The sequence below is a fragment of the Schistocerca gregaria genome, chromosome 1 (genome assembly GCF_023897955.1).
Source record: "Schistocerca gregaria isolate iqSchGreg1 chromosome 1, iqSchGreg1.2, whole genome shotgun sequence".
Lineage (NCBI taxonomy): Eukaryota > Metazoa > Arthropoda > Insecta > Orthoptera > Acrididae > Schistocerca > Schistocerca gregaria.
Window position 1 is genome coordinate 1,208,392,724 of NC_064920.1, and position 21,911 is coordinate 1,208,414,634.

The following is a 21,911-nucleotide window of genomic DNA, read 5'->3' on the forward strand; positions in this document are numbered from 1 at the left end:
GTCTCTTTCCCAGTTTCAGAGGAAGCATCTCAGTCTGTGAAATCTGGGCATTCACAGAGGGTGGGATTATTGATAGATGGGAGCTCCAATGTAATACACATGATGAAGTCCCTTCTTTATAACATAGCCATTGTGTAAAAGTATATGCACCTCAGAGATCATGTGCTACCCTTGTTCAAAAATCAAGAGACCTATGTATTCAATAACAGTTAAAAAGAGAAGTCAATAGTGAAAAATCCTCATCAGAAATTTATCGCCACCTACAATCAGTAGGCACTCAGTCTGAAATTTCCAAAGCTACCGTAAGACAATTGTGATTCATTCAGTTACCTTTCACTATTAAAAGTGCTATGATTTTGAATAACAATGAATTCTTGGGTTTTCAGTTGCATTTAGCTTCCATAGTGTACAATATTTTGTTAGTCATTTTGCAAGCACATCTTTTTAGCTACCGAGCACAGACAAATTTTTGTTGTCTTATTAGAATTATGATCAATTGTGTGTATTTATTTCTTCATAATTTTATTTTTGTGATTTAGGACTAAAAGCTGTGATGGTACATATATCACCATGGTACCTTTTGAGGCATTAAAACTATAATGGTAAATAGATTTCCCACTTCCCTTTTGTCAGCTGTTATGTGTTACTATTACATATAAAAAGTATTGATCAGTGTTTTCTGTTTTTATTTTATTTTTTCTTCCACTTTACATAAAAATAATTGTTACTGATGTTAAAGTTTACTTACCATAATGTGAAAACAGTCCTTGAAGCTAAGTCACACAGTAAAGGTATAAGCTGATATAAATCACTATTATGTGTATTGCAGAAGCCAAGCAATGAGTTTTGACAACAGTAGTCATCCCATGACAAAAGAAACTGATTGTTGTAGCAGTGTTCATACTTTTACTTTACTTTACATGTGGCAAGGGCCTCTTCCACTTCTGCCTGTCCAATGCGCTGTTTGTCCAGTTGCTGTTGCTGTTCATCCTAGTTGTGTCCTCCTGAATGTTATCCCACCATCTGATTCTGAGTCTCCCTCTTCCTCTCGTTCCATTTATTGTTCTGCTAAATGACATTCTAGGCAGTCTATTCTCTGTCATTCTTGCTATATGGCCTGCCCAATTCAACCTTCTCCTCTTGAGCACTTTGATGATGTTACAGTGTTTGTACGGCCCTCTTAATTCTTCATTTCTTCTTATTCTCTATTCCATGGGTTTTTTTTTTTTTTTTTGTATACTGGTCCAAAAATTTTCCTTAGTACTTTTTTTTCGAATACCAACAGTTTTTCTCCATCTTTCTTTCTAATTATTAATGTTTTATATCCATATAAGATCACAGGTATAATGGTCAATTGATATAAGCAGTTTTTGAAGTTACTGCTAAGTGATCTTTTTCTTAGAATTTTGATGAAACTACAAAGTGTCTTGTTTGCTGTTGATAAACGGGCATCTATTTCTATATCTGTTCTGTTGTTATTACTAAAAAGACTTCCTAGGTACTTGAAGAGGTCAACAGACTTCAAATTGAATCCATCTACAGTCAGAGGTGCATCTTTTCTGGTTTTTACTTATGGACAGGTATTCTGTCTTTTCTTCATTAATATGTAATCCTGTTTTCTCAGCAATTTTGTAGTAATTTTGCATCATTCTGATTAATTCTCTTTTGGAACTACTTATTAGTGCTACATCATCTGCATAGGCAAGCCTTGCAATGTTCACATCCTGTAGCTGGATCCCTTGTGGACTGATTTTAGAAAATTCTCTATCGATCTTCTCCAGGACAAGGTTAAATAAAATAGGTGAAATAGCATCCCCTTGCCTCAGTCCAGTGCACACTTTAAAATATTCAGTTTCCCCAACCGGTGTCTTTATGCGACATAAAGTTTCATCTATACACATTTTAACTAATCTGGTTAATTTTGATGGTATTTTAAATTCCTTCATTATATTTAGGAGTGTCTGTCGGTGTATGCTATCATAGGCCTTTTTAAAATCTATGAATAATATGTGGACATCTACATTGAATTCCCACGCCTTCTCAGTTACTTGTCTCAGGGTGAGTGAGTGATCCAACGTGGATCTGTCTCTGCGGAAACCACAGTGGTAGTCCCCAGTCAGTTTAATAGGCAGCTCGATAAGATTTTGTAGGTGACATCCAGTAAGGCAATTCCTCTATAGTTATCATGAACAAGTGGATCATTCTTCTTAAATATGGGGCACACAACTGCAGTTTTCCAATCTGCAGGAATGATTTCCGTCTCCCAAATTGTTTCTATTAACGCCTGTATTTCTAATTCAGTTGTGGGCTCCATTCTTTAATAACTCAGTGTATATCTTGTCCTTGCCACAAGCCTTGTTATTCTTTAATTTCTTTATTGCTTGGTGTATTTCTTTTACTGATGGGGTAGTAACTGTATCAGCTGTATCAATTGTATGAGGTTCTTCCAATTTAAAGTAAGAGTGTGGGTCACTGCAGTTGAGAAGTTGTGAAAAGTATGTCTTCTATCTGTTTTGTATGTCACTTTTGTTGGTCAATATCTTCCCATACTGATCCTTTATAAACTGTCCCCTTTTATTGAATTTACCAAAGGATTTTTTAATATTTTGATACATCTGCCTTGTCCTGCGATGTTTGAAATCATCCTCAGCTTCTCTGATCATATTGTTACAGTATTTCCTTTACTTTTGCCTTAGGGTTCTTCGTGTTTTTTGGCAGAGTTTATAGTATCTTTCCTTCAATGCCATATTGTCCCTTTCTTTAATCCATGCATTCCTCGCATTTCTTCTTTCCAGCACTTTTTCATGACACTTTGTGTTAAACCAAATTTTATTACATCGTTTTCTTTCACCTATGATTTTGGAAGCTGCCCTTAAGGTGTCTCCATCTGTGGTTCTGCATTGGTCAGTCTCAGTTTTGTTAGATTGCTTTTAATTTCTTTTGTAAAATTTTCTATTATATCTACTTTCGCCAGGTTTCCTATGTTATATCTTGTAAGTTGTTCTCTATTTCTATTTTTTTCTTTTCTTTTGAGTTTCACTTTCATTTTTGGTGTTATTAACATGTGGTCTCTGTCACAATCTGCTGCCCTAAAGGTTCTGACATCTTTAATACTGTTTTGGAACTGTTTGGATAGCTACATGATCTATTTGATTGACTATGCATTTATGTTGAAACTTTGTGCTGCTTATCATGAGACCATTTGTCATTGCAAAGTTTATAAGTCGAAACCCATTATCTGAACTTTCCTCGTGTAAGCTAAAATTGCTGATGGTTGGCTTGCAGATTTCTCCCTTTCCTACTTTGGCATTAAAATCTCCTAACACTATTTTCACATTGTGTCTACTTAATAAGTTGTACATTTGTTCCACTTGGCTGTAGAATTCTATTTTCATGTTGTCATCCTTATCTTCTGTGGGTGCATGTGCATTTAGAAATGTAATGTCTAATCACAGTGTCTGAATAATTATGTATGATACACAGTTATTAACATGTTTGAACTCCATTATTGAGTCATCTACTGATTTGTGAATGTAGAAACCGGTTCCAAATTCATGGCGCTGACCACAGTCTCCATACATTATTGTCCCGTCTGCTACTTTCAGTGAACCTGTTCCCTGCCTTCTTACTTCTTGGAGAGCTACCAGTTGCACTCTCCATTTTCTTCATTCATTCGCTAATATTTGGGCAGTTCCAGGATGATACAGGCTTCTAATATTCCATGATCCAAAAGAGAATTCCTTGTAGCTTTGCCAGTTTTCGTTCCAGTAAATCCTGTCCTGTTTCTGAGGCTGGCCTTGAGTATTCTGACCATTTCGTATTTTTATATGAGTGGGTTGGTAGCCCTCTGCACAACCCCCAACCTGGAGGACCAGGAGTCTTGATTTTGTGGTACTCTACCCCTAGGAGGGTTGCCTTCACCGCGGCTGAGCGAGCCTCTCCTGTCCGTGATAGTTTTGGCCCACCCTGGGTATTTTATTTCCCCGTACCATCTGTGGATGGATGGATATGGTGTTATGGGCGCTCAACAGTGTAGTCTTTAGTGCCCGGTACCCTCTATATCTAGAGAACATTCCCCTATGCGCTACCTGGGGAGGTGCCTGATGGGGGACTAACAAACCCCACACAGTTTTCATACACCTGGTGCAATGCCCTACCACAAGATGTCAGGCATAGACGGAGGTGGTAAGAAGTATTCCCAAAACCTTTGGGATACCCTTAAGTTGGTGGTATGTATGCTTCCCAAGGATCACAAATTATAGATTAATGTAAGTGTACTTCCCAAACCCTTTCCAGAAACACTTTTGTTGGTAACCATGCTTCCCAATAACAATCAAACACTGTTGTTTGGTGGGATATATACTTGCTACAGTCCAGAATGCTAATTTCATAACAAACAGAAACTACAGCTGATGCAGCAGACTGCCACTAGATATCAGCAGTGCATATAAGTGATACTAAAGGCAGTAAAGAAATACATTTAGTGGGATGTATATTCCCCAAGGCACGTGAAAGGGTTAGCTGACAATCTGAAAGAGAATGCTCAGAGTACTGATAGCATAGTGGGAATAGTTGCTCCTGACATTGCTAGAAGGCAGCAGCTCCTGCAGGCTAAACAGACTGGCACACTCTAGTATGACTTGAGCACTCCCTAGTGGTAATTCAATGTATCTCAAAAAACCACACTGGTTCACAACAGCCAGCATGCCAAGAGCTAATGTAATAAAATCCCTGGTGTCAACAAACATGTACACAACTGGTGTTGGTATTATTTCAAATTTGTACAACAGGCAAGAAAATTCTCTTCTATTTGCATCTACCCAAACAACAACAGTACCCAGGTGAAAGTGCAAAAAGTCACTGTGGGAAGAAGTGTTTACCCAACAACATCACTACAGATCAAGAACTCAATTTCAGTTAAGCCTGCTTCATTAAATGGAAAACATGTTATTGTTGTTGTTGTGGTCTTCAGTCCTGAGACTGGTTTGATGCACCTGTCCATGCGACTCTATCCTGTGCAAGCTTCTTCATCTGCTTAGTGTATTCATCTCTTGGTCTCCCTCTATGACTTTTACCCTCCACACTGCCCCCTCAATGTCTCAGAACATGTCCTACCAACCGATCCCTTCTTCTAGTCAAGTTGTGCCACAAACTCCTCTTCTCCCCAATTCTATTCAATACCTCCTCATTAGTTATGTGATCAACCCATCTAATCTTCAGCATTCTTCTGTAGCACCACATTTCGAAAGCTTCTATTCTCTTCTTGTCTAAGCTATTTATCATCCACGTTTCACTTCCATACATTGCTACACTCCATACAAATACTTCCAGAAACGACTTCCTGACATTTAAATCTATACTCGATGTTAACAAATTTTTCTTCTTCAGAAACGCTTTCCTTGCCATTGCCAGTCTACATTTTATATCTTCTCTACTTTGACCATCATCAGTTATTTGGCTCCCCAAATAGCAAAACTCCTTTACTACTTTAAGTGTCTCATTTCCTAATCTAATTCCCTCAGCATCACCTGACATAATTAGACTACATTCCATTATCCTCGTTTTGCTTTTGTTGATGTTCATCTTATACCCTCCTTTCAAGACACTGTCCATTCCGTTCCACTTCTCTTCCGAGTCCTTTGATGTCTCTGACAGAATTACAATGTCATCGGTGAACCTCAAAGTTTTTATTTCCTCTGTGGATTTTAATACCTATTCTGAACTTTTCTTTTGTTTCCTTTATTGCTTGCTCAATATACAGATTGAATAACACTGGGGAGAGGCTACAAACCTGTCTCACTCCCTTCCCAACCACTGATTCCCTTTCATACCCCTCAACTCTTACAACTGCCATCTGCTTTCTGTACAAATTGTAAATAGCCTTTCGCTCTCTGTATTTTACCGATGCCACCTTCAGAATTTGAAAGAGAGTATTCCAATCAACATTGTCAAAAGCTTTCTCTAAGTCTACAAATGCTAGAAACGTAGGTTTGCCTTTCCTTAAACTATCTTCTAAGATACGTCATAGGGTCAGTATTGCCTCACATGTTCCAACATTTCTACGGAATCCAAACTGATCATCCCCAAGGTCGGCTTCTATCAGTTTCTCCATTCGCTTTAGTATTTTGCATCCGTGACTTATTAAACTGATAGTTCAGTAATTTTCACATCTGTCAACACCTGCTTTCTTTGGGATTGGGATTATTATATTCTTCTTGAAGGCTGAGGGAATTTCGCCTGTCTCATACATCTTGCTCACCATATGGTAGAGTTTAGTCAGGACTGGCTCTCCCAAGGCTGTCAGTAGTTCTAATGGAATGTTGTCTACTCCCGGGCCCTTGTTTTGACAGTCTTTCAGTGCTCTGTCAAATTCTTCATGCAGTATCATATCTCCCATTTCATCTTCATCTACATCCTCTTCCATTTCCATAATACTGTCCTCAAGTACATCAGCCATGTACAGGCTCTCTATATACGCCTTCAACCTTCCTGCTTTCCCTTCTTTGCTTAGAACTTGGTTTCCATCTAAGCTCTTGATATTCATTCAAGTGGCTGTCTTTTCTCCAAAGGTCTCTCTCATTTTCCTGTAGGCAGTATCTATCTTACCCCTCTTGAGATAAGCTTCTACATCCTTACATTTGTCCTCTATCCATCCCTACTTTGCACTTCCTGTTGATTTCATTTTTTAACACATTTTTATTCCTTTTTGGCTGCCTTATTTACTGCAGTTTTCTATTTTCTCCCTTCATCAATTAAATTCAATATTTCTTCTGATACCCAAGGGTTTATACTAGCCCTCGTCTTTTGACCTATTTGATCCTCTGATGCCTTCACTATTTCATCCCTCAAAGCTACCCACTCTTCTTCTACTGTATTTTCTTCCCCCATTCCTTTCAATTGTTCCCTGATGCTCTCCCTGAAACTCTGTACAATCTCTGGTTCTTTCAGTTTATCCAGGTCCCAACTCCTTAATTTCCCACCTTTTTGCAGTTTCTTCAGTTTTAATCTATAGTTCATCAGCAATAGATTGTGGTCAGATACCACATCTGCCCCTGGAAATGTCTTACAATTTGAAACCTGGTTCCTAAATCTCTGTCTTACCATTGTATAATCTATCTGATACATTTTAGTATCTCCAGGGTTCTTCCATGTATTCAACCTTCTTTCATGATGCTTAAACCAAGTATTAGCTATGATTAAGTTATGCTCTGCGCAGAATTCTACCAGGTGGGTTCCTCTTTCATTTCTTAGCCTCAATCCATATTCACCTACTATGTTTCCTCCTCTCCTTTTTCGTACTGACGAATTCCAGTCACCCATGACTATCAAATTTTTGTCTCTCTTCACTACCTGAATAATTTCTTTTATCTCATCATACATTTCTTCAATTTCTTCGTCATCTGCAGAGTTAGTTGGCATATAAACTTATACTACTGTAGTAGGCGTGGGCTTTGTGGCTATCTTGGCCACAATAATGCGTTCACTATGCTGTTTGTAGTAGCTTACCTGTACACCTTTTTTTTTTATTCGTTATTAAACCTACTCCTCCATTACCCCTGTTTGATTTTGTATTTATAAGCCTGTATTCACCTGGCCAGAAGTTTTGTTCCTCCTGCCACCAAACTTTACCAGTTCCCACTATATCTAACATTAACCTATCCATTTCCCTTTTTAAATTTTCTAACCTACCTGCCCGATTAAGGGATCTGACATTCCACGCTCCAATCCATAGAACGCCAGTTTTCTTTCTCCTGATAACAATGTCCTCTTGAGTAGTCCCCGCCCGGAGATCCGAATGGGGGACTATTTTACCTCCGGAATATTTTACCCAAGAGGACGCCATCATCATTTAATCTTACAGTAAAGCTGCATGCCCTCGGGAAAAATTATGGCTGTAGTTTCCCCTTGCTTTCAGCCGTTTGCAGTACCAGAACAGCCAGGCCATTTTGGTTAGTGTCACAAGGCCATATCAGTCAATCTCCCAGACTGCTGCCCCTGCAACTACTGAAAAGGCTGCTGCCCCTCTTCAGGAACCACACATTTGTCTGGCCTCTCAACAGATACCCCTTCGTTGTGGTTACACCTACGGTATGGCTATCTGTATCATTGAGGCACGCGAGCCTCCCCGCCAATGGCATGGTCCATGGTTCATGGGAGGATGGAAAACATATGTGGATTCGAACACCACCATACTACCATCTATCATCAGCTAGTAATGGGATGGCAGAACAACGGTACCATATTTTAAAATTTTCCCTAATATTATGCTTATCCATTATGGATATTTTAGAACCAATGACTATTACCTGAATGTGGATACATAAAACTGCAACCAGTCCCCTTTTTGAATAGTTATTTATTATTCCATGAATCAGTTTTCCAACCTTTTCAGGTACATCTTCTGATGTTTTTCTGGGAGTTACATCACTATTTCTAACACAATGCTGGGTGCTGGCTTGTCACAGGAGGATGGCTTTTTTCTGTTGTCCATCTTCCTGCTTCCATTTTGATGGCCAACTGGTACATCACTTCACACTTTTTACACAGTCTGTATACATTTACATTGTGATAGCAAAAGTTAACACAGTACAGGATCAACTGTGAAGTTGTCACCATCAGTGTCTGTACTTTAGGTTGGGTGTATCTGAATATGCTTACTTGTACACAGCTGTCTATTAATATCACAGGAGACCACTCTCAGTATCTTCTATAAATGTATTTTTCACTGTGAATAAATGGTAAGTCCAGTTCAACACTTGGTTTATGTATTTCCCCTGCATTTTCTTCATACTTACACATTTTACTTTTATCAGTGCCACCTTGTATATAGAAAACTTAAACAGATTCTGGATTAAGATCAGTTCGATTTTAGAGAATCAATAATGATATTGTGTCCTTATAACACATACCCCTCTCTTGTTGGCCCCTACCACCATGGCACAGTGCGTATCCAGTTTGCAGATAGGCGATACGGCCTTCAGATATGAGTGGTAGCTGCAAATACAAAAATAAGCAGTCATGGACAGCTGGTGGGGAGCGGCAGATGACGTTGTGAACCATCCCTGTTTCTTCTTTTCTTACTATCAAATCTATTCATCAAGAATCAGCAACATTAGTGGGCATGGATCCCTTTGAAGTTAAATATTCCAAAGGTAAACTAGATTGCCATTCAGATCTCCGGGCAGAACATACTTCAAAGAGATTCAGGCCAAAACTAACTTTCAGGTTGGGAACATGGAACGTTAAAAGTTTGAACAGGCCAGGAACATTCCAGACATTATTAGACAAATTAGATAGACATGATGCAGACATTACAGCTATTCTAGAAACTCGGTGGCAGGGGAAGGGTAGCATAAAGAGGGGTAACTATACATTTATCTATGGAAGTGCGGAAGCTCACAGTTTCAGAACAGGTTTCACAGTACAGAGAAAAGTGGTTCATGCAATCAGAGATATAAGGTTCATTAGTGACTGACTATCAGTTATAGCGTTGTCCGGCAGGTGGAATAGACTAGTAGTAATTAATGTACACGCACCAACTGAGGACACTGAAGAGGTTGTTAAAGACAGCTTTTATGAAGAACTAGATCAACTGTGGGATGAGTTCTCCTCGTATGATACAAAATTAATCATAGGTGATTTTAATGTGAAGATAGGGAAGGAGGAAGCATTACAGCCTACAATTGAGAAAGAAAGTTTGCATAACATTTCACATGATAATGGCACAAGGGTGGTTAATTTTGCTGTTTCAAAAGACATGATTGTTGAGAGCACTTATTTCAAAAGGAAGGACATTCATAAAGCAACTTGGGTCTCTCTGGATGGACACATCCGAAACCAAATTGATCATATTCTTGTAGATCGGAGATGGCACACTAGTATAGAAAATAATCAAAATATCCACGGGTGTACTGCCGGTCTATAGTGTCCAACGGGCACAATATTTCGGCGATCAAACATGTCGCCATCATCAGGTGAACTGACAGACTGAGCTCCTGTGAACGTGCCGGCACGGAGATCCGTACGCTATGGCTGCTCAGTCCGTCAGTTCACCTGATGATGGCGACATGTTTGATCGCCGAAATATTGTGCCCGTTGGACACAACAGACCGGCAGTACACCCATGGATATTTTGATTATCAAATACGCCGGGAGAAACTCAAGAATCACAGTATAGAAAATGTTAGGACTTTCAGGGGAGTAGACTGCGATTCTGATCATTTTCTTGTAGTTGCCAAAGTTCGCCAATGGCTATCTACAGCAACATCAAGGTATCACAATGCAGAACTTGTTAGGTTCAACACTGACAAGCTAAATGATGAAAATTTTAGAAGAAGGTACATGATAGAAATTTCAAATAGGTTTGATTTCTCAGGACACACGAAGATCAAGATGAGGATGTAAATAAACAGTGGATTACTGTGAGGAATAATATCAAAGAGGCAGCGAAAGTCACAATAGGTACAATTAAGAAGAACAGGAGGAAACCGTGGTTTGAAGAGGAATGCAAGAAATTGGTTGAGGAAAGGAGAAAAGCCTGATTAGATTGGGATAGAATGAGAGACAGAAAACAAGAGGAGTTATTGAACATGAGAAGGGAAGTTGGTTGTAGGCTACAGGCAAAGAAGAGGGATTATTCGAACAATCAAATTAAAAAAATGGAAACAAACAGTAAAACAAAAAATATTAGCGAACTTTACCTAGAGATAAATGGGTACAGGAAGGGGTTCAAGGCTAGGACAAATGCATTTCAAGGGGATGCCAGGGGAATACTGACAGACCCCAGTGCTATATTAAGTAAATGGAGGGTGTATTTTGAGTATCTATTAAATGTACACCAGGAAGCACGAAATGAACAGGCATATGAAATACATAGAGCAGAACCACAGATACCTGAGCCAATGTTAAAGGAAGTAAGAGATGCAATCAACAAATTGAAAAACCATAAAGCACCAGGATCAGATTGCATAACTGCAGAATTAGTTAAAGATGGGGGACAGAAATTGGTGGAAGTAGTACACAAAGTGATAACTAAAGTATGGAACTCAGAGATGATACCTGAAGAGTGGCAGGAATCGATTTGGATTCAATTTTTAAGAAGGGCGACAAAATGGATTGTAGTAATTATAGAGGTATATCACTATTACCAATATCTTCCAAAATTTTCTCAAATATTCTGCTAAGCGGGGTTACACCATATGCAGATGAAATTGTGGGGGATTACCAAGCTAGCTTTTGTAAGAACAGATCAACTATAGACCAAATATTCACCCTGTGTCAAATTTTGGAAAAGAAATGGGAATACAATAAACCAGTTCATAATCTTTTCATAGATTTTACAAAAGCATATGATTCAGTACTGCAATCAAAATTGAAGAGAATTCTTTTGGAACTTGGAATACCAAAGAAGTATGTTAGACATATAGAAGTGAGTTCGAAAAACACAAAAGGTAGAGTACGAGTGGAGAAATTGGAGTGCGAAGAATTTGTAATAAAGAATGGACTTAAACAGAGAGATACCCTGTCTCCGCTACTTTTTAATTTAATCCTAGAATATATTGTATGAATGGCAGCAGATAATTAGAGAGTGCGGAGTTAAATGGAAATAAGATATCAGGGTATCCAGATGATCTAAACATCATAAGCGATAGGAAAGAATCTGTAACAGCAAATGGGTATGCGTTAATCAAGACTAGTGAAGATGTAGGTCTAAGGATAAGTGAAGACAAAACTAAATACCTGGTTACTACTAGCATGCCAACAGCAGTAAATCAGGAAATGTTAAGATGATGTAAATAAAATAGAAAGAAACTTCCACATGGGAAAAATATATTAAAAAACAAAGATTCCAAGACTTACCAAGTGGGAAAGCGCCGGCAGACAGGCACAATGAACAAAACACACACACAGAATTACTAGCTTTCGCAACCGATGGTTGCTTCTTCAGGAAGGAGAGGGAAAGACGAAAGGATGTGGGTTTTAAGGGAGGAGGTAAGGAGTCATTCCAATCCCGGGAGCAGAAAGACTTCCCTTAGGGGGAAAAAAAGGACAGGTGTACACTCGCACACACACACACACACACACATATCCAAAAGTTAAGAGTTAGAGACATGCAGTTTGAAAAAGTGAACACATTTAAGTATCTAGGCGTGGAAATCACTTCAAGAAATGAGATTGAATCCAAACGGAAGAAGAGATTACGGGCGGGACATGCATGCTACTTCTCACTTAATACATTACTTTCATCATGGATATTGTCTAGGAATTTAAACAGCAAATGGGTATGCGTTAGTCAAGGCTAGTGAAGATGTAGGTCTAAGGATAAGTGAAGACAAAACTAAATACCTGGTTACTACTAGCATGCCAACAGCAGTAAATCAGGAAATGTTAAGAGTTAGAGACATGCAGTTTGAAAAAGTGAACACATTTAAGTATCTAGGCGTGGACATCACTTCAAGAAATGATATTGAATCCAAACTGAAGAAGAGATTATGGGCCGGAAATGCATGCTACTTCTCACTTACTAGATTACTTTCATCATGGATATTGTCTAGGAATTTAAAGATTAGAATATACAAAACTATTATTCTACCAGTTATGCTGTATGGGTGTGAGACTTGGTCTCTCACTGTGCAAAATGAAATGCCGTTTCAAGTATTTGAAAACAAAATTTTGAGGAAAATTTCAGAGGAAAAAGGGATCACATTAGCAGAGAGTGGCGAAAAGTACATTACAAAGAGGTTCACAAACTCTATTCAAGCCCAGACATAATCAGTATTATTAAATCACGTAGGCTGCGATGGGCGGGTCATGTAGCTCGAATGGATGAGGGCAGGTTCACGGCAGCACACAGATTACTGGTAGGGCAATTAGAGGGAAAACCTCCTGTGGGGACACCAAGGCATAGATGGAAGGACAATGTGAAGGCTGCTATGAGGAGCCTAGGTATTGAAGGTGAATGGAAGGAAATAGCCCAAGATAGGGACAGATGGCGAAAGTATGTTGCTGTGGTAATGGACTCTTGAGTCTGGTATGACCAGTGAGAGAGAGAGAGACAGAGAGAGAGAGAGAGAGAGAGAGAGAGAGAGAGAGAGAGAGAGTGAGTGTGTGTGTGTGTGTGTGTGTGTGTGTGTGTGTGTGTGTGTGTGTAACACATACCCAGATAAAAAATCATGATAGGATCTTGAGAAAAGGTTTAGCAATGGGATATTAAGAAAGATATAGAAAATTCAGAGAGGAAAGGGGTAAAATACAGAGACTGGTGAGTAATCCACAATATCTGCAAAGGTAAACTAAAATAAACACTAAAAAGAGGCAAGACAGTGTTATTTATCTTGTATTTCAAAGACACTATGAGGAAAATGAAAAGAAATATCTGGAGCACACTCTCTAAAAAATCAAAGACAATAAAATCTCTAAACATCTGGGATATGGCATAAAAATAAAGCATGTAAATAAAATATGAAGTTAAGAGGTATTAAAAACAATAGATGATGAGTTAAGAGTATAATGAACTATTAACAGAACACTGATATGGTTAGTGGTATATTTAATAGAACTGGCTTGGTGCTAGAAGGTGCTGTATAAAGGGCAGATAGTAGTGGCAGACAGAGGGTTCATTCAAAATATATTATAGATACAGGAAGACAATGAACAATCTTTCAACAGCTGCTGTTGTGCTATTTTTTCTTATTTATTTGCATGACTGATTTCAAGAGTTATAGTCACATTAACAAATGATATGTGGGTTATTATGTCAGATAGCAAAATTTAGACAATGTGGTTGAGGGCAATGAATCACATTTTAGTGTGTGTGTGTGTGTGTGTGTGTGTGTGCTCTGGTCATCAACAAAATTACATATTTTAAAATGAACTGCATCTCTTCATAAAGTGAGTATATGAATTCAAAGCAGACTTTCATTTTAATAGATGGAATTTTGTTGATGACTTATGACTTGAACATATTAAGAGACCATGTTCAGTTGCTTTTCCTTGACCATTGAATTTCAATTGTCAATTTAATTCTTCTTTTTACTGGATTCAGTATTGTTTATTTTTCTTTCCCTATTCTTAACAAAATAGTATTCTGTAAAAGAAAAAAGTTAATATCTGATATTTTTATTCTAACATGCATCTTAACATATGAAAAACGATAGATCCAATCAAGACAGCAAGACAAAGTTAAACATCAATATTCTTCAGCAAAATGGCTTCATAGAGATGTAGAATCATTAGCTCTATGCTCCATTTTGGAATGGAACACGAAGAAACTATAACATATCTTCATCTACTTCTACATATATAATCTGTAAACCACCATATGGCATGTGGTGGCGGATACACTGCACCATTACTAGTCATTTCCTTTCCTGTTCCACTCACAAATACAGCATGGGAAAAATGGCTGTTTACATGCCTCCATAGAAACCATAATTTCACTTCTCTTATCTTCATGGCCCTTATGGAAAAAGTACATTGGTGGCAGTAGAATTGCTCTGCAGTCAGCTTCAAATGCCAGTTCTCAAAATTTTCTCAATAGTGTTCCTTAAAAAGATTGTTGCCTTTCCTCCAGGGCATCCCATTTGAGTTCCTGAAGTATCCCATAATATTTGAGTGTTGCTGAACCTACTGATAACAAATCTAGCAGCACACCTCTGAATTACATTGATGTCTTACTTTCATCTGACCTTGTATTGGTGCCGAACACTTGAGCAGTATGCAAAAATGTGTCACATTAGTGTTCTGTATATGGTCTCCTTGTACAGGTGAACCACACTTTCCTAAAATTCGCCCAGTAGACTAAAGTTGAGCATTCACTTTGTAAAATTATGCCTAAATATTTAATCATGCCCTCTGCCATCAGTGCCATCTCCAGCCCCATGTTAATGCACCTAACAGCCCCTTAAGATGAGACCGACCATGATACTGAAACAGTTGCATGAAATGCACATTAGTGTCACCAGTTTGAGTAGCTATCCTTACCAGGTAACCACCTGCATCATATTCCCCATCCCTATCAAGACTATTCCCTGCTCCACCCACTATCACTATGTGATCCTCCTTTGTAAAATTCCTACATAACACCTCAATGCTGTCAGTCACCTGGGCCAAGCCTGCACTAGGCTTCACAATGCTGGTAACCTGGTATTCACTCTCCAACACTTCCTGCAACTGCTGGCTCACACCTCTACCATGCGAACCACCTAGCAGCAAAACCATCTTTTTTCTGTTAGACTTTGCAACTGACCTAGGCCTCCTAACTGCTGAGGATATGGAATAAAGTGAGTAGTTCACAATTGCTTCACCTCCTGCTTTAACAACAGGCAGCAAAACGTCATTATTCACAGTGCTGAGAATGGCTGTGATGTAGGGTCTGAGTGGGGCACGGTCAAATGGAGGGTGCTCCAGGGAACAGTATTGGATACACTCCCGTTCCTTATATATAAAATAAAAAGGAACTTCCACATGGAAAAAATATATTAAAACAAAGATTCCAAGACTTACCAAGGGGGAAAGCACCGGTAGACAGGCACAATAAAATAACACACAAACAAACACACAAAATTACAAGCTTTTGTAACCGGTGGTTGCTTAGTCAGGAAAGAGGGTAGGAGAAGGAAAGATGAAAGGATGTGGGTTTTAAGGGAGAGGGTAAGGAGCCATTCCAATCCCAGGAGCAGAAAGATTTACCTTAGGGGGAAAAAAGGATAGGTATATACTCGCACACACACACATACATATCCATCCATACATATACAGACACAAGCAGACATATTTAAAGGCCACAAATATGTCTGCTTGTGTATGTATATGTATGGATGGATATGTGTGTGTGTGTGTGTGTGTGTGTGTGTGTGTGTGTGTGTATACCTATCTTTTTTTCCCCCTAAGGTAAGTCTTTCTGCTCCCAGGATTGGAATGGCTCCTTACCCTCTCCCTTAAAACCCGCAACCTTTCATCTTTCCTTCTCCTTCCCTCTTTCCTGACGAAGCACCCGCCGGTTGCGAAATGTGTGTGTATGTGTGTTTGTGTGATATTTTATTGTGCCTGTCTACCGGCGCTTTCCCGCTTTGTAAGTCTTGGAATCTTTGTTTTTAATATTATATATATATGTGTTGTTGTTGTATTCAGTCCTGAGACTGGTTTGATGCAGCTCTCCATGCTACTCTATCCTGTGCAAGCTTCTTCATCTCCCAGTACCTACTGCAACCTACATCCTTCTGATAATGTAAATAAAATAGAAAGAAACTTCCACATGGGAAAAATATATTAAAAACAAACTTTTGGGGTTCTTCTGTGAGAGGTTCTGGGTTTGAGGGGATGAGGAAGTGGCTCTGGTTATCTGCTTCTGTACCAGGTTGGGAGGGTAGTTGCGGGATGCGAAAGCTGTTTTCAGGTTGTTGGTGTAATGGTCGTGGGATTCAGGACTGGAGCAGATTCATTTGCCACGAAGGCCTAGGCTGTAGGGAAGGGACCGTTTGATATGGAATGGGTGGCAGCTGTCATAATGGAGGTACTGTTGCTTGTTGGTGGGTTTGATGTGGACGGATGTGTGTAGCTGGCCATTGGACAGATGGAGGTCAATGTCTAGGAAAGTGGCATGGGATTTGGGGTAGGACCAGGTGAATCTGATGGAACCAAAGGAGTTGAGGTTGGAGAGGAAATTCTGGAGTTGTTCTTCACTGTGAGTCCAGATCATGAAGATGTCATCAATAAATCTGTACCAAACTTTGGGTTGGCAGGCTTGGCTAACCAAGAAGGCTTCCTCTAAGCGACCCATAAATAGGTTGGCATACGAGGGGGCCATCCTAGTACCCATGGCTGTTCCCTTTAATTGTTGGTATGTCTGGCCTTCAAAAGTGAAGAAGTTGTGGGTCAGGATGAAGCTGGCTAAGGTGACGAGGAAAGAGGTTTTAGGTAGGGTGGCAGGTGATCGGCGTGAAAGGAAGTGCTCTATTGCAGTGAGGCCCTGGACGTGCGGGATATTCGTGTATAGGGAAGTGGCATCAATGGTTACAAGGATGGTTTCCGGGGGTAACAGACTGGGTATGGATTCCAGGCGTTCGAGAAAGTGGTTGGTGTCTTTGATGAAGGATGGGAGACTGCATGTAATGGGTTGAAGGTGTTGATCTACGTAGGCAGAGATACGTTCTGTGGGGGCTTGGTAACCAGCTACAATGGGGTGGCCAGGATGTTTGGGTTTGTGAATTTTAGGAAGTAGGTAGAAGGTAGGAGTGCGAGGTGTCGGTGGGGTGAGGAGTTTGATGGAGTCAGGTGAAAGGTTTTGTAGGGGGCCTAAGGTTCTGAGGATTCCTTGAAGCTCCGCCTGGACATCAGGAATGGGATTACCTTGGCAAACTTTGTATGTAGAGTTGTCTGAAAGCTGACGCAGTCCCTCAGCCACATACTCCCAACGATCAAGTACCACGGTCGTGGAACCCTTGTCAGCCGGAAGAATGATGATGGATCGGTCAGCTTTCAGATCACGGATAGCCTGGGCTTTGGCTGTTGTGATGTTGGGAGTAGGATTAAGGTTTTTCAAGAAAGATTGAGAGGCAAGGCTGGAAGTGAGAAATTCCTGGAAGGTTTGGAGAGGGTGATTTTGAGGAAGAGGAGGTGGGTTCCGCTGTGATGGAGGACGGAACTGTTGCAGGCAGGGTTCAATTTGGATAGTGTCTTGGGGAGTTGGATCATTAGGAGTGGGATCAGGATTGTTTTTCTTCGTGGCAAAGTGATATTTCCAGCAGAGACTACGAGTGTAGGACAGTAAATCTTTGACAAGGGCCGTTTGGTTGAACCTGGGAGTGGGGCTGAAGGTGAGGCCTTTGGATAGGACAGAGGTTTCGGATTGGGAGAGGGGTTTGGAGGAAAGGTTAACTACTGAATTGGGGTGTTGTGGTTCCAGATTGTGTTGACTAGAATTTTGAGGTGTTGGGGGGAGTGGAATTGGAAGTGGGAGATTGAGTAGATGGGAGAGACTGGGTCTGTGTGCAATGAGAGGAGGTTGAGGTATGTTGGAAAGGTTGTGGAGGGTGAGTGAGTTGCCTTTCCGGAGGTGGGAAACCAGGAGATTGGATAGTTTTTTGAGGTGGAGGGTGGCATGTTGTTCTAATTTGCAGTTGGCCTGTAGGAGGATGCTATGTACAGCCGGTGTATTTGTTTTTAATATATATATATATATATATATATATATATATATATATATATATATATATATATATATATATATATATATATATATATATTAAAAATAAAGATTCCAAGACTTACCAAGCGGGAAAGCGCCGGCAGACAGGCACATGAACAAAACACACACACACACACACAGAATTACAAGCTTTCGCAACTGGCAGTTGCTTCGTCAGGAAGGAAGGAAGGAGAGGGAAAAATGAAAGGGTGTGGGTTTTAAGGGAGAGGGTAAGGAGTCATTCCAATCCCGGGAGCGGAAAGACTTCCCTTAGGGGAAAAAAAAAAGGACAGGTATACACTCGCACACACACACACACACATATCCATCCGCACATACACAGACACAAGCAGACATATTTAAAGGCAAAGAGTAAGGGCAGAGATGTCAGTCAAGGCGGAAGTACAGAGGCAAAGAAGTTGTTGAAAGACAGGTGAGGTATGAGTGGCGGCAACTTGAAATTAGCGGAGGTTGAGGCCTGGCGGATATCGAGAAGAGAGGATATACTGAAGGGCGAGTTCCCATCTCCGGAGTTCGGATAGGTTGGTGTTGGTGGGAAGTATCCAGATAACTCGGACGGTGTAACACTGTGCCAAGATGTGCTGGCCGTGCACCAAGGCATGTTTAGCCACAGGGTGATCCTCATTACCAACAAACACGTCTGCCTGTGTCCATTCATGCGAATGGATAGTTTGTTGCTGGTCATTCCCACATAGAAAGCATCACAGTGCAGGCAGGTCAGTTGGTAAATCACGTGGGTGCTTTCACATGTGGCTCTCCTTTTGATCGTGTACACCTTCCGGGTTACAGGACTGGAGTAGGTGGTGGTGGGAGGGTGCATAGGACAGGTTTTACACCGGGGGCGGTTGCAAGGGTGTGTAGGTGGGTGCAACTCTCTTTAGCTCTTTTTATGTAAATAGACTGAAGTAGTAAGTGAAAATTTGTACCAAGGCCTGGAATCAAACTCAGATCTCCTACTTACTAGACAGGTACCTTAGCCACTAAACCAACTTGGAACAGCAGTTCAAACAACTGCAAGGATTACGCTGGCAAACCTCCCTCCTCGGTCATAATTCTCAATGCTGCCCTAGTCTATATATGGATCAAGGAGCAAGGCATGTCATGGTAATCCATGCAGTTGTGTGAACTGTTTTTTGTGCCAAGGTAGCTTAGTGGTTAATGCACCTGCATAGAAAGCAAAAGACCCAGGTTTGATTCCCGAACTTGGTGAAAATTTTCACTCACCCCTTCAGTCTATAAACATCAAAATCATATCTATATAAGACCTTTAAGTCTCTGTAACTGTGTCATATCCTTATCCCCCATGAACCATGGACCTTGCTGTTGGTGGGGAGGCTTGCGTGCCTCACGATACAGATAGCCGTACCGTTGGTGCAACTACAACGGAGGGTTATCTGTTGAGAGGCTAGACAAATGTCTGGTTCCTGAAGAGGGGCAGCAGCCTTTTCAGTAGTTGCAGGGGCAACAGTCTGAATGATTGAATGATCTGGCCTTGTAACACTAACCAAAACTGGCTTGCTGTTGTGGTACTGCGAATGGCTGAAAGCAAGGGTAAACTACAGCCGTAATTTTTCCTGAGGGCATGCAGCTTTACTGTATGATTAAATGATGATGGCATCCTCTTGGGTAAAATATTCCAGAGGTAAAATAGTCCCCCATTCGGATCTCTAGGTGGGGACTACTCAGGAAGACGCTGTTATCAGGAGAAGGAAAACTGGCATTTTACAGACTGGAGCGTGGAATTTAGATCCCTTAATCGGGCAGGTAGGTTAGAAAATTTAAAGAGGAAAATGGATAGTTTAAAGTTAGGTATAGTGGGAATTAGTGAAGTTCGGTGGCAGGAGGAACAAGACTTTTGGTGAGGTGAATACAGGGTTATAAATACAAAATCAAATAGGGGTAATGCAGGAGTAGGTTTAATAATGAATTAAAAAAATAGGAGTGTGTGTAAGCTACTACAAACAGCACAGTGAATGCATTATTGCGAGCAAGACAGACACAAAGCCCATACCTACTACAGTAGTACAAGTTTATATGCCAACTAGCTCTGCAAATAATGAAGAAATTGATGAAATGTATGATGAGATAAAAGAAATTATTCAGATAGTGAAGGGAGACAAAAATGTAATAGTCATGGTGACTGGAATTCAACAGTAGGAAAAGGAAGAGAAGGAAACATAGTAGGAGAATATGAATTAGGGCTAAGAAATGACCTTCAAGTTGTAACTCTTTGCAGAACTATAAGTCCCAGCTTTTGACTCTAATGTTCCTTATTTTAAACTTAAGTTCCATTGGGTCCTTGTCTAATGCTCTTTGTTCCAGTTGTAATATGCTGATGATCTTAGGTTCCTCTTTCTTTGAACTCTGAAAATTCTGAGCTTTTTAGTAAGCCTCCCTATCAATAAATGTATAGCCTTTTTTCGTCTGGCAGAATCCTATAAATGTCAGCCTCTGTGACTTGTTATCCCACTACCCGCATTGGGATTTTGGTATGTGCAGCACTACACTGCTGCCAAAAATTTTCAAGCCTTATAAAGAAGGCCTTCTTCTGTACCAAAATTCACATGGTGTTTTATCTCCAAGTGCAGTGCATGGAAAGTGATTTCATAGGTATATAGCTGTACACACAACTGCAGCCCAGTACTCCTATGGTAAGCTGGCATTGAACATCATTGTGCTGGCTTTTTCAAATGATGTTCATTTAGCTGATCACCATTTTGCTGTGGATTGTATCAAAAGTATGCTATAGGGGGTGATCCCTTCAGAATTTAGAAATATTTTTAGTTATAATTGCGATTATATGTCAAAATATGTGTTTTGAACTGTTCTATGTACCGAAAATGTTTCAAAAACAGTCAAAATATTCGTGATCACAAAAGAAAACCTGTAAATAACATGCTTTGCCAAGCACATATCAATTGCAAGCAAGGAAGTTATTAAAAGCTGAAAGGAGCAATATATGTTTAGCACCTTCATATCATTATATTGTTTGCTAACTCTCACTAATACAGTGGAAGAAGAATGGGTAGGATTGAGATGAAAAGTGAAGGTAGCAGAGAATCAAGTAGGTAAAAAGACGAGGGCTAATAGAAATCCTTGGGTAACAGAAGAGATATTGAAATTAATTGATGAAAGGCGAAAATATAAAAATGCAGTAAATGAAGGAGGCAAAAAGGAATACAAACGTCTCAAAAATGATATTGACAAGAAGTGCAAAGTGGCTAAGCAGGGATGGCTAGAGGGCAAATGTAAGGATGTAGAGGCTTATCTCACTATTGGTAAGATAGATACTGCCTACAGGAAAATTAAAGAGACTTTTGCAGAAAAGAGAACCACTTGTATGAATATCAAGAGATCAGATGGAAACCCAGTTCTAAGCAAAGAAGGGAAAGCAGGAAGGTGGAAGGAGTATATAAAGGGTCTATACAAAGGCGATATTCTTGAGGACAATGTTATAGAAATGGAAGAGAATGTAGATGAGGATGAAATAGGAGATATGATACTGCATGAAGAATTTGACAAAGCTTTGAAAGACCTAAGTCGAGACAAGGCCCTGAGAGTAGACAACATTTCATTAGAACTACTGACGTCCTTGGGAGAGCCAGACCTAACAAAACTCTACCATCTGGTGAGCAAGAGGTATTAGGCAGGTTAAATACGCTCAGACTTCAAAAACAATATAATAATTCCAATCACGAAGAAA

General features: G+C 40.0%; 1 protein-coding gene across 2 annotated transcripts in view; it reads right to left on the reverse strand.

Moving 5' to 3' along the window:
* The window catches only part of LOC126284816 (lysosomal alpha-mannosidase-like), a 264,961-nt gene that overhangs the window by 228,830 nt on the left and 14,220 nt on the right, over positions 1-21,911 (reverse strand). Inside the window, exon 1 of one of the 2 annotated variants that reach the window (XM_049984040.1) lies at positions 18,271-18,547. The exons of the other annotated variant lie outside the window; for it this stretch is intronic. The gene's annotated coding sequence lies outside the window, so the exon portion shown is untranslated. Of the gene's footprint in view, positions 1-18,270; positions 18,548-21,911 lie in introns of those variants that run through there. 2 annotated transcript variants of the gene reach the window in all.